Source organism: Armigeres subalbatus, unplaced genomic scaffold (genome assembly GCF_024139115.2).
Source record: "Armigeres subalbatus isolate Guangzhou_Male unplaced genomic scaffold, GZ_Asu_2 Contig606, whole genome shotgun sequence".
NCBI classification, from domain to species: domain Eukaryota; kingdom Metazoa; phylum Arthropoda; class Insecta; order Diptera; family Culicidae; genus Armigeres; species Armigeres subalbatus.
The window spans coordinates 252143-263457 of record NW_026943376.1 but is presented as its reverse complement, the minus strand read 5'-3'; positions in this window follow the sequence as shown (position 1 = coordinate 263457).

Sequence of the window (11315 nt, the reverse complement as noted above, 5' to 3'; positions counted from 1 at the left end):
ATTACGTAGCGTCAAAACGATCATGTATGATACCACCTCTCCACTATGTTACACTTTTTATATGAATTAGAATTTTTGAATAGATTTTCACACTTCAGGTCACCCCCTTTCCCCTCTAAGCGTTATGGAATTTATGGATGTTCCCTGAGATGTTTCGTTGGAGAACAGCAACCTTCGTCTGTATTTGCATTACACCCAGGTTTTTTTTACACGGTTTGGTTTTGGTCGTTTAAGACCTTCAACGTCAATGAAGCAATTGGTTAACCCCACGAAAAAAATCACGAAAAATCAAAGAAAATTCAGGGGGTATTTAAAAAGCTGTGAAAGTTCAGGTTTACCGAGAAATTAATGAATTCCAACCGTGTAAAAAAAAACCTGGGTGTATTGTAATAATTGGCCCTGACGAAAGCGAGAAAACAAAATGGGGGCCAGATGATGCGTTTCTATTTCACCCGGCAAGAGATATAGGACGTCAATTTTAAAATGCTTATTGAAACGTTAAAACACATTTTAGCTGAAAATAGATTTTTCGGGTTGGAAATTTAATTTTCTTTTAAATAAGCAACACGGGAATAGAAGTATTTTGATTAAAAAAAACATCTGTAGATTAATAGTCTAACATGCAGTTTTTCAAATTTCTAATCCTACTTATTAAAAAGTTTTCAATATATCACTGTTAATAACATTTTAAAAGCATTTCAAAATATACTTCCTATATTTCACCATGTTGAAATTAGACCTGTGCGCCGCCGCCGGTGGTTTTACTCACGCCGCCGCCGCCGACGATTTTGGGTCGGCGCGCCGCCGGTCATAATTTTGCCACGCCGATGACCAATAGCAATAAAAAAAATCAATTTACTTTGGTCGAATCGAAAACGAGACACTGAGGATGGCCTAACAGTTGAGGTCAAAATACGTATCTCTAAAGCAATAAAGCAATACATAATACTGAACTCGTCTTATGGCAATTTAAAAATTATGTTAAGGTGGAAATTATGTTAAGGTGGAATTCAATTTCAAATCTACCAAAAGTGATGGTGTCTTTAAGTCGATGTAGTGACATATAATCTCTTGGTTAATCAATTAGTTGGTTGATTAGAATGAGAGTTTGAAGAAGGCTTTATCTATTAAAAATAATACATACATTTTTTAACTGGTATTTGGAATTTGTCTAAGTCTTTCGTCTAAGAGGCTTTCCTCATTCTGTCGGGCACCTAAACTGGTATGTGACTCGCAAAATATGTTTGTTGTGGTACATATGCTTTTGTGAGGGCCTGAATACATGCCCAAAGCTCCTCCCCAATTAATATACGATCTGGCATTGTTGTAGGCAAATCATTGCAGCTCACCAATATCCAGTTTAGTAGAACATTCATTATCTTGATAATATTTTCTTTGTGTCCCGAATAACAAATTTTAAGTTTTAAATGAATTTTTGAATATGAAAACCGCTTTGTATATTGCGAGCATCAGTTGAAAACCCTTTTTTTTAATAACAGCCACTGTAAACCATAACTGGGAAGTTGTCGCCTCACCGCATAGTATTAAGGCAGTTTCAAACAGTAAAATTATTTAGGCAGTTTCAAACATTACGAAATTTTAATTTGATTTTATTTTTCTGAAATGCCTTATAGTAAAAACTTCAGGAAATGTTCCTTCAAAAACTTCAAAAATATTCGAAGAAGTATCGTTTCGACATTCATTTATGATTTCCTTCGGAATTTCCTCCAGGGATGCCTTCGGAAAATATTCCAGAAATTACTTCGGAAATAAATAAAGAAATTTCGTTGGAAATTCCTTCAGATATTCCTCCGAAAAGTTTCCTTTAAATTCTTTAGAGAATTACTTCAGACATTCTTTGGAAATTTCTTTATGTATTTCATCGAAAATTCCGTACGAAATTCCTAACGATTTCTTCAGAATTTCCATTAACGATTTCTTCAGAAAATCCTTTACGAATTTCCTTCGGATTTTTTTAAGGAATGTATTTGAAAATGATTGCATGAATTACTACAAAAATTCCGCTGGGAATTCCTTCGAAGACTCCTTAAGGAGTTAGGAGTTTCTCCAAAAATTGCTTAGGAAATCCTTTTGTTGCGAGTGGCAACAAACGGAGGGGGGTTTCTTCCGTTATTATAATATCGGGACCACTGACTGGGGATTCATGTAGATATTATAATAATCCTGTAAAACATTATTCATTAAGACTTAGGTTCATATACGTTACAAATTTGTGTTCTGTGTTTTTTCTATAGCTGTAAGTTTGCATGATATTTACTTTATCCGTGTTTGCATGATGGGTACGGGGTACATACAGTTATATTTTGGTTTAGGAACTTCTTAGTACTTACGTTTAGTCCCCTTTTTACATAGTTTAATCTTATTCACTCGATAGTGGAAATTATAGCTGCGAAATATATAAATGTTTTGCATTTTGAAGAAATTATACGTTATTTTGTTGCTTACCACGTTTATAATATCTAAGGCGTTTATAATATCTGGAATTTAGGTTAGCTTGTAGGATATCTTAGTAGCACTCTAGAAAGTAATTATTTAGCTATAATATGCTTTAGAAATTCAGTTTCATTTCATGTACTCACTAGGCAAAAAATCACTTAGGTTTAAGGTTTTTTAACGATAATAGAAATAATTGGGAGATAATTAAGAAATTATAATTATTGATATAATAACAGCCTCCACACGTTGTATACTGCTTACGTTTCACCAAAAGCATTTACCCGAACGATAACCAACCTACAGCAGCAGCGACGTCGATGTCAACGTCAGGCACCCATCACTGTCTGGCATCCGTAGGGCTGTGTCCGCAGAGTTGGTCGAGGGGCCTACTGGGTAGTGAAGATGCGCAGCCAACTAGAGATGGCCAACACCTTTTTTTAAAGCATTACTTTTGGAAATTTCTATGAGAACTCCTTCAGAAATTTCTCGTTTTGGAATTTCCTTGGCAACTATTCCATGAATTCCTTAAATAAATTCTTCAAAATATAGCATAAGGAAATTCTTCAAAATTTTCCAAAAGGAACTCTTCAGAGCTTCTTCTAGCAATTCCTTGAAAACATTCTCCAGAAAATCTTTCAGAACTTTCTGCAGGAATTCCTTCAAAAATGCTTTCATGAATTCTTTCCGAAAATCTTTCAGTAATACATTCTGATTTTTCTTCGTTTAGTTTTTTCATGTCTTTATTTCAACCCAAGGCTGGCTCGTCTCGTAGAAATTTTTTGTTTAGTGTTTATTTTAGTAATTCTTTCAAAAATTTGATTAGTAATGGACGTAATTTTTAAATTATTTAAGGAAAAAAAATCTGGAGGAGTACTCAAGCAAATTTTTGGAGGAGTTTTTGAAGAAATTCATGAAGGGTTTTGAAGGGTGCAAGAATTTCCAAATGAATTTTTGAAGGCATTTTCTAAAAAGAATCTGAAAGGATTTTCGAAAATAATTCCAGAAAGAACTGCTAAATGAGTTTTTGTAGGTATTTCTAAAAGACCTCCCTTCCTCTTCCTAGAGGAAATTCCAGAGGAATCCATAGAAAAATCTGAAAGAATTTCTACAGGAAATCTCAAAGGCTTGTTGATGGGTAGAGAGAAAAGGTGTGAAATGTTATGTTACCATGGATTCGATGGATACGGGGAATTGACTGATATCCCATTGTTATTAGCTGTTTATGGACCAGTTTCTCGCAAGGGCAGCTGTTGTATAATTGGTAAAACATCCATGTACTCAATAGAAAAGTGTGGGTTCAAGTCCTTCCGACAGCCGAATCTTTTTTCGCAATTTATCATAAAAAAACACCTTAAATGGCAAACTTAACTATGTGTATAAAAATTGAACATCTTTTCCGATAAACGAAAAAATCAGTCTAACCTCACAAGTCATTAATCAAGAAAAAATCTCAAAGGCATTTAAGAAAAAATCCTAATACGTTTTCAGAGGAAATGCCTACTGGTATTTCTGAAGTAATTCCTAGAGTTCTTCAGGAATTCCTTCGGGTTTTTTCAGTAATCTATTTGCAATTTCCTCCAGAAATTCCTTTGGATTTTCATCCGGTAATTTCCTCGGAAATTGCCTCAAGGAGTTCTACAAAACTCCTCTGTAATCGAATTCCAGAAAGTCTTTCGGAAATTCTTTCGGAATTTCCTCCACATATTGTAACGTTCTTTGGTTATTTTAATTTTTTTATCCATAATTATAGATATATTTATATTATAAACTATAAAACAAGTAGATACCGTCAAAATAGTTTTAATAATTATATGAACCGTTTACATAACAACCTATGAAATATTGCCATAAAATGAAAGCTTTGGAGCAAGTTTAGTTCTAGGATTTAAGACAGATGTCTCATGAACTTAGTTGAAGTAAATAAACGGATATAAATGGGCGAACGCTGTTTGGTATTGGTAAACGACAAAAAGGTAGTCCTTAGATTTTAGGTTCTTGAACTTTTCTTTATGCTACATCGGATCACTTTACGTTACGTCGGCTGAAGAACAGAAGTGAATCTCGGTGACCTTTACCTTTTTTTCCATTTATTGAAGGTGTGTAAAATAATTGATGCAATGTGAAGTGAAAGTTTTATCTCTTTAGTGCGCGAATTGGTTATTAATTTTTCTAATTAAAATATCTTTTTCTTATACTAAAAATCTAGTTTGAGAGATACGTATCACTAGGGGTGAACACTCTGTTCTCTGAGCAGTTTAAAACTATTTATAAGGTAATTCAGTTAGAATTCATTTCTATATTATATATTTATTCTAATTTCTTATTTTCGTTGGACCACAGCGTCCAACAAGACGCTTTTTTTTACACGATTCAAGTGCGTTGACCCATCCGTCGGCCATCTTGCGCTGGTGTCCGCATACGTTAATTCGATCGCTCGTCCTGGCCCGCCATTCGTTGGCAGCTAAACGGAGTGCGAGGGACCGCTGGCCTTCCTGCGTACGGTTTACGTATGATCGGGTAGCGTACCAGCACCGCCGACAACCCCCTCTCCGCATCTATAGATCGGCCATAAAGGACTTGAGCCCGGGCCGCCGCCGTTACGTTCCGGTCGGTAGGCACTACGCTCCGTGCCACTGTGAATGCCCAGAACATCGCATGCCATCCTAGCCCCCGGTTGACGAACTGCTGGTAGCACCGAGAGCGTAACCCAAACCCTGCGCAGGTTAGTCTACACCCATGGCCATGATCACACACACACAACATTGACACATACACTTACACCTATGTTTAAGAAAAAAATGAATGAATATAAAATTGTATAAATGAATTCACACTAGATTTGTCATTAATACGACCATAGCCCTGAGGTAATTAGTCGGCCCGGGTGATCGTTTCTCTCTCTCTCTCTCTCTTGCGAGCACGTGTAGAATTTTTCACTTTTCAGTGCGTCTACCTCTGCTACGTCGTTTCCGATTTGTTGAACATCCCTTTTTAGCGTTTTCCGAAAAACCGTTCCCCTGAGAATTGCACTCATGCACATAAACAATATAGTCGGGCAACATAAAACACACGACCAGTGGTCTCTCATTTATGAGAGTGGCGCTTAAACCACTGAGTTTTCATGCAATTAATTAAGAATAGCGAAAGGAACGGTTACATTGGCGCCCAACGTGGGGCCTTCAGGAAGGAAAGGAAAATCTTGGAAAATTCGTTTAGGTATTCTTCAAAAAAATCCTTAAGAATTCCAAGCAACTTTAAGCAACTCCGACAATCTTAGATTTTCTCAAGAATTCCGTTGTACATTCCGTCAAGAAGTCGTTCAGAGATTCCTCCAGGGATTTCTTTGGAAAATCTGCCAAATTTTTTAAGGGTATAAATCTAGAAATTAAATAAATGTTGAAATTTTCAAGATATTTCTCCAAAAATTCGAAGGGTTTCTAAGAAATATTCCAGAACTTCCCTCAGGAATCCTTTAAGTAAAAACTTCCTCCAGGATTTTTTTATTAAATTTCTTTGGAATTCCTTCAGGAATTGCTTTGTAGAATCCTCTACATTTTTTTCAGTAATTCCCTTCGGATATACCTTCCAAAGATCCTTCACAAATTTCTTTTGAAATATCTACAGAAAATGTTTTTGAAGTTCCTTCGAAAATTATTTTAGAATTCCTCCAAAAATTCTCCAAAAAATCCTTCTGAAATTCATTAATGGATTCCTTTGGAAATTTCTTTTGGCATTGAAAATTTGCTTTTAATTTTTTTTTTTCGGAAATTAATTTGGGAATTGCTTCGGAAGATTCTTTTAGGAATTCCTTCGGATTTTTTTTAGAAATTACTTAGCAAGCTACTTGACAATTTTTCCTAAAATCTCCATAGGAATTCCTTCAGAACTACCTAGAATATTCCAGTATGTTTGATAAATCCAGGAATAAATTTTTGGCCATTTCCCTCAGGATTTCTTTACAACATTCTCCATTTCTTGTGATTTTTTCGGGGACCTAGGGAATTCATTCAAAACCCCTTTAGATTTTTTTTCGAAAGTTTCTTCGAAAATACCTTTGGAAATTTCTTTGAAAATACCTTCGAAAATTGCCTTTGGCATGCATTCAGAATTTCTTTTCTAATCTAATCTAATGTAATCGAACACAAACGCAGCCAGTACAAAGAAAGCATCCTGGAAAACTATTGAGTTAGATGACGCCCAATAATTTTTCTTGGCAATATTGAGGCTCACAGCATACCAGTGGTATGACATAAACTTCAAAGCGGCCAGGCCCACTGCGTTGTGTTTGCCGCAGAGATGATTCTTCGAGATGCATCGTGTTCAAGTAGTCACTTCAACATGATACATATCACGAATCTACAGGGGTTGAAGGATGCGTGGACATACCGTACCATACGCACCGCGTTCTTTTTAAGTTCTTATTTTGGTAATTGTATATAAATAAATATGTAGTGAAATGAATAACATTATGATAAGAAATTATATCAAATTTTATATATATTTGTAGAGTACAACGTCAACTAGGAGCCGAAGTTGATTCGGGATGTACATCTCTTGTAGAAGAAGCTAGAAATTGGAAAAAATTTATTTATTATTTAGAATGTTATATATCAGATAGCAGCTTATGTGCCAGGAAGTCGTCTACGTAAAGGTTACATGGCAGGTTGTGAAGCTTTCCTTCCTGGGATGTTTTGCAGTGGGCTATGAAAATGTTAAATCAGTATGATAGTACATAACACAACAATATAAATATATAAAAGCATAAAAATATGATTTTTTTAATATGAAAATAAGAAACATAAAAATATAGTGTAATAATAAAATAAAAATTGCTATATGAGAATTTAAAAAATATGAAAACATGAAAATAAAAAATGAAGATACAAAAATATGAGTACATAAAAACATGAGAATATGATAATATTGCAAATGTTAAAATATAAAATGTGATATTAAAGTATTAAATTTTGAGAATATGACAATATAAAGATCTGAATATAAGATAATATAAAAATATTAAAACACGAAAATATAGAAGATGGAAATATGAAAGTATAAAAAATAATATAATAAAAATATAGAAATATGCCTGTCATAAGACGAGTTTAGACAATCCCATTGAATTCCACCACTTAATTGTATCTTGACAGATACGTATTTCGACCTCAAAGGTAAGGCCGTCTTCAGTGTCTCGTACTTGACTCGACTTCCGACAAGTCGAGTCAAGTACGAGACACTGAAGACGGCCTTACCTTTGAGGTCGAAATACGTATCTGTCAAGATACAATTAAGTGGTGGAATTCAATGGGATTGTCTAAACTCGTCTTATGACAGGTGAAAACATTCCACTAAAAAGCTCAAAATAATTTTCTTATCATAATAGAAATATGTATATATGCTAATTAAATTATAACAACATGAAAGTATGAAAATATAAGAAAGGCAAAAAAATTAAAATATGAAAATTAAATATTTCAAACTACAATATGAAAATATGATATGAAAAAAATACAAATATATGAAAATACAAAAGTATAAAAATATGAACATATACAAGTATAAAAAATGTGAAAGCATAAAAAAGGCATCATAATGTGTATATAAGTATAAAAATAGAAAAAAATATAAGAGTAAGGAAAATATGATAATATAAAAATATTATAATATGAAGGTGTAATAACATGAAATTATATAAATATGAAAATACAAAAATATAAAACATAAAATATAAAATTTGAAAGTGGAATGTTAAATTTAAAGAAATACGAAACTATGATAATATTATAACATAATAATATGAAAATTTTAAGACACAAAAATAATAGAATGTAAAATATGAAATTATAAAAATATAGAAATTAAAAAAAATAAAATGTAAAAATATGAAAAATAAATATAATGAAATATGAAAAATAAGTATAATAAAATATGGAAAATAAATATATTACGAATATATAAAAACACGAAAGCATGGCATTGCTCCGGTATATTTCGTGGACTAGAAACTAGTGATACTCATGTTTCCTTTGAAATCTCTGTTCAGATTGCTATCAGAAATCAAGGTGGGTGTAATCCTTCATTTCAATCTGTGACAAAAATAACAAAAGCATTAGAATTACTATTCCTGGCCACGCTTGTCTGTACCGTTACTAGGGAGAGAAGGAATAAGTATCACGGAGATGGATATTGGGAAAGTATTCGTAGGGTCAGGATGTGCCTGTAGCTGGCAATGTGACCATGGTAGAACTTACCCCGTAACACACCACGAAGAGGTATCTACCCAGCATTACGGGTAGCATGCATTCAGAATTTCTTTTAGGATTTTCTTTTAAATGTCTGTAGGGATATTTCCAAAATTTCTTTGAAAGGTTCCTTCTAATTTTTCTTCAGGAACTCTTTCCATTTCCGTCTTCAGTTCTTCAGGAAAATACTTCATAAATTTAAAAACTATTTCATTCCTTAATAAATTTCCGAATGAAATCCAGCAGGAATATTAGGGTATCCAATCATGGTTTGAACTAGTGAAAAGCGTATCATGGTTTGAACCATTTTGAAATCAGTAGAAATTACTATCTCATTGGCATTAAATGAACCTAAAACAGTATGAATGGCATATTTAGGTATACTGGAAGTGATAGAGTTTATTTAAACATTCGTACATATTGTTTAAGTAATAAAATGGAGCGTTTTAAAAACGTCCTGAATTTGCGCTAAATCCCCCCCACCAGTGGCATAATTTCAAAAAGCTCGTAAAGGACGCATTTTATGACACAGGAGTGAGATCAATATATCAAAAGAACGCTATTTTTATCTGTTATCGATTGACATCATCATACAATTGAGAAACAGTTTTTAATAGTTAAAATAGTAACATTTATACAAGGTAAAAACTGATCATGGTTTGAACTAAATTCGTACCATGGTTTGAACTTGTAAATGCAGTCATGTTCTGCTGCTGTCCGCTAGGAGCGCTGCATGCGCCTAGCTGGAGCATTTTGTTTACATTTGAAATATGAAAAAATCGCAAATTTCATATCGATAATTTAGACGATTTTCACACGTTTTGAGTTACTAATCTAATGCGAGAAGATGATTAGTAAAACAAATTTGCTTTTCTATAGATTTCCTCAGCGTTTCATGCATGTGATAAGTATAACATTTGGGAGCTGCTGCAGTAGTTCAAACCATGGTACGAATTTAGTTCAAACCATGAACAGTGTAGTTAAAACCATGGTATGAATCAAAGTTATGTAATTATTAAGTTTTTTCAATGAAACTAAGCATAAATATGTGCAGCCAGGATGTTTTTAGACAGATAATGAACTAAGCTTCCATATAAAATAGAAATCGCATTTCTAACATGTCCCTATATGAAATAAATCAACTTTTTTTGACGGCTCATCTGAAACCCGCCATTTGGTTCAAACCATGTTTGGATACCCTATATGATTTTACTAAATGAATTTCCCAAAGAGAACTTGAATGGATTTTACCTAGAACACCTACATGATTTTTCGCAGAAATTCTCATAGGGTTTTACCAAGACGAGCTCGGCCCCGTGACACCTATGAGTAGAGTTCTCTAAATCTTTTTTAAATAGGTGTCCAACTAAAAATCTTTCCTCTTCCTCAGCATTCCCAAGGACGTGGCCAGGGTAGATGTCACCTGTTGTAGAGTGTCTTGCTTCCATCTAAGAGATAGTTTCTTACAAAAGGCTATGTTTGTACCAGCTATGAATTGCTGAATGCTAATGCTAGATTCTCAAGGAATGACAATTTCGGGCCATTTGCCCGAACTCCGTTTGGCCGAGTAGTTGCAAATAATGATTGTGAGTAGTGAAAAGTGAGTTATGAGAAGTAAAAAGTTGGAGTGAGAAATTGAAAGTGTAAAAAGTGAAGTTAGAAGTGGGACGTGGGAATTGGAAATTAAGACGCTATAGACGTCAGGATCGTATCGTGTCGCTATCATCGACTCTGTCCCCTATCTGATGATGGTGAAACTGCGCCCAAAACTATCCGTCATCAACAATGTTCGGTACCGAAGAACGCCACGGTAATACCTAGAGAGAATGAATCAACCTGATGTCGCCACTGCATACGCGCAGCACCTCGAGGCAGCGTTGCCGGATGAAGGAGAACTCGATGGGGCCCCTCTTAACGACGCAGCGGCGAAAAACGTATGTGGGACGAAGTCGACGGAACGATTGGTTCGACGAAGAGTGCAGACAGGTTCTGGAGGAGAAGGACATATCGCGGGCGGTCGCGCTGCAGCAAGGTACCCGGCAGAACATGGAACGTTATAGAAGGAAGCGGAGACAGCAGACCCGCCTTATTCAGGAGAAGAAACGCCACCTGGGAGAAACGGAGTGCGAGGAGATGGAACAGCTGTGCCGTTCTCAAGACACAAGCAAATTCTATTAGAAGCTCAACGCATCCCGCAAAGGCTTCGTGCCGCGAGCCGAAATGTGCCGGGATGGGAGCATCTTGACGCACGAACGTGTGGTGACCGAAGGGTGGAAGCAGCACTACGAGCGGAATTTAAATGGCGCTGAGGGTACAGGCAGTAACAGTCAAGACAGTTGAGGAGATGACTACGTAAATTTAGCGGACGATGGAAGCCAACCAGCCTCCACCTTGAGGGAAGTTAAGGCTCGATACCCACGTAGCGTCATTTCAACGCAGAGTGCACGTGGCGTCAAAAAAACGCAGGTGTGCACCGGGAAAAAGCGGTAACAGAGCGTCACCACGCCGATGCACACCAGCGTTATTTTACCGCTGCGTGCAGGTGGCGAAAAACCGCTACGTGGGCAGCGGCCCTAAGGATGCCATCCAACAGCTAAAGATGAACCAGCTGGTAAG